Source organism: Amphiprion ocellaris, chromosome 13, assembly GCF_022539595.1.
Source record: "Amphiprion ocellaris isolate individual 3 ecotype Okinawa chromosome 13, ASM2253959v1, whole genome shotgun sequence".
Classification (NCBI taxonomy): Eukaryota; Metazoa; Chordata; class Actinopteri; family Pomacentridae; genus Amphiprion; species Amphiprion ocellaris.
The window spans coordinates 2565062-2568255 of record NC_072778.1 but is presented as its reverse complement, the minus strand read 5'-3'; positions in this window follow the sequence as shown (position 1 = coordinate 2568255).

The window sequence follows — 3194 nt, the reverse complement described above, 5'->3', positions numbered from 1 at the left end:
AAATAAATGTACAACTGAGCTTATCTTGTTTTCTCAAAGTTAAAAATCTTTGTGATTGTAGCCCACACAACTGTAAGACTGTCATTAAATTCACTACTTCATTTTCCCATACTGTGTACACAGCATAATTCTTTAAAATAAAACTATACCAATTGATCGTCAGGGTGATCAGTAAAGTTAATCACAATGCTAATTTTTTAACCAATCGTGTGTTGTACCATTGTTCATGTCCATTTAATGCTATTTTGTTACTTCACTACATCTTGCACTTATTGACAGAAATTTGACAGCTGTAGTCAGGTATATAGTAGTTACTCTGACTTTTGATTCGATGTATGAAACATGGTCAGATTACAGAATATAATGTCAGAGGTTTAACATTCAGCAGTATACAGAGTAGTTAAAATTTTCTTGACATTTGCTGGCATGATTCTAATATGTATACTATATTTATATATTTTGTTAAAAAGGATATTATTGAACTTATTGAGGTTTTTATCCTGCACACTTTTTTGTTTTGACAAAAAAAATTGTCCAACACACAATTATTTAGCAAGACAAACTCCTGGATGTTGTTGTACTTGAACAAAATCCAAAAGTACATAATGTCCTGTAATTAATATACTAATTAAATAATTATTTTTGAAAAAGTAAATAGCTTAAAAATATGCTCATAAATATATGCTCAGGAGTATTGCCTAAGCCTGAATTTGTTTCTTAATGATTTTCCTGTTGGTATGAATAAGAAGTAGAAGCCCTTTAAATTTTTTGTTAAAGACTGTACGTCTGGACAGTCTATGGTCAAACTACAGCAGACTAACATTTGATGTATTGCTGTTAAAATATTATATGTATGTGTGACACCCCTTGTCGACCTATAGAATAACTGTTTCTATATAGTAGCAAATAGGTCCATGTATATTTTGGCAATTGATTTTCCGTTCTGAAACGGGTATCATTTAAGGAAAGCAGATCTAAAAAGGTGAGTCTTTAAAAGGATTTAAATGTGAGGTTGGTGCAGTCACGGAGGCATGGGGAGTGAGTTCCAGAGTGTGGGGGCGGCAATCGCGAACGCTCTGTCCCCCCAATGTCGCCCGCTGGTCCTCTGCGGGATGGAAAGGAAGTTTGCGTGGGATGAACGGAGCTTCCTGGGGGGGTGAAGGGAGGAGCAAATCAGTAAGGTAAGAGGGGGCAAGATTGTGGATGGACTTGAAGGTGAGGAGAAGCAGTTTGTACTGGATGCGATATGAAATGGGGAGCCAATGGAGGTTCCGCAGACGGGGTGATATAGTCATGGGAACGGGTTCGGGTGAGGAGTCAGGCAGCAGAGTTTTGAATGAGTTGAATTTTATTGAGAGCTTTGGAGGTGGAGCTGAAGAGAATGCTATTGCAGTAGTCAAGGCGGTAGTGATGAAGGCATGAATGGTGGTTTCAGCGCTGAGAAGGAGAGGAAGGGCGGAGACAGGCGATGTTGTGGAGGTGGAAAAAAGCAGTTTTGGTGATCTGATTAATGTGGGGTTCAAAAGTGAGGTTGCTGTCAAATATCACACCAAGATTGCGGATGTGAGCGGAAGGAGATAGGGTGGTGTTATCAATGATAATGGGGAGTGGGGAAATGGTGTGAGTGATTTGGGTCCAATAAAGATGAGGTCGGTCTTGTCGCAGTTTAACAGGAGAAAATTTTTCCTCATTCAGGATTTTGATATCGGCCGAGCAGCTGGAGAGAGAGGGGAGGGTGGTGGTGGAGGTGGTGTCGGTGGAGATGTACATTGGATATCATCGGCGTAGCAATGGAAGTGTAGGTTGTGGTGGCGGATGATGTTGCCGAGGGAGGAGGTACAGGATAAAGAGGAGGGGGCCAAGGACTGATCCTTGAGGGACACCATGGGACAGGGGGGCAGTGGAGGATGTGCAGTTGTTGACCTTGATGAATTGTTGTCTATTGGTGAGATATGATGTGAACCAGGTGAGGGCGGTGCCGGTGATGTTGATGGAGGATTGAAGGTGGGACAGGAGGATGGAGTGATGATTGTGTCAAATGCTGCAGAGAGGTCGAGAAGAATGAGGATGGTGACTTGTTCAGAGTCTAAGGAGAGGAGGATCGTTGGTGACCTTGAGGAGAGCAGTTTCAGTGCTGTGATGAGAGCGGAATCCAGATTGAAAGGTTTCATACAGGTTGTTGGAGGTGAGATGAGTTTTCAACTGGGCAGCGACGACACGTTCTAATGTTTTGGATATGAAGGGGAGGTTGGAGATGGCCGGAAGTTGTGAGGGGAGGTTGGATCCAAACCAGGTTTTTGAGGATGGGAGAGATGGAGGCGAATTTGAGGGGTGAGGGACACAGCAAGGACTGAGGGAGGTGTTGATGATGTTAGAGATGAGGGGGGAGATGACAGGAGGCAGTTTTTGAGGAGGCAGTGGGATGGGTCCAGGCAGGATGTGGAGTTTTTAGTTCCAGTGATGAATTTGGGCAGGTCCGGGGGGGAAACGGGCGAGAAGTGGGCCAGGGGGGGAAAGTTCAGAGGATTTGGTGGAGGAGAGGGGGGATCAAGTGAAGTGGGAGAGGTGACAAGGCGCTGTGGATGGAGTTGATTTTGTTATTGAAAAAAAGAGGAATAGGTTGCACTTGTCAGTGGTGAACGAGTTTGAGACGGTATCGGGGGGCAAGGAGTTTATTGACGGTTGAAAGAGGGCTTGGGGTTGCTGGAGCTGGTATTGATGAGATCAGAGTAGAAAGTGGACTGTGCAGATTTCAGGCGTCTTTGTATTGTTGGAGGAAGTTGGAGTAGGCTTGGCGGTGAACTGTCAGGTTTGTTTAAATAGTTAATAATTGCTATGGCTTCCATAGTGGTCCCATCAGAGAAAATCATATCCATATACAGATTTTTATTAATTCCAGGCCTGGTTCAGTAAAGATTATGCTAATAACTACATCAGATAATTCTTTGTCGCAGTTGAATTTTGCAGACTGAGAGATGGTTGAGAAGGTTTCAGTTTTTGTTTAGCAAAATATGTTATAATAGAAGGTCTTTATTGTCATTGTGCATGAAATTATCTGCAAACCAGCAAAGTCCATCAGTCTGAGGTATCTAAAAATAAATAAGTAAAGAAAAATGCTTCTAACGCCAATAATAAACAGAATATTTTGAGGGAATATTCTAAAAAGGAAAGAAAAGCTCTATTCTCACTCCTCT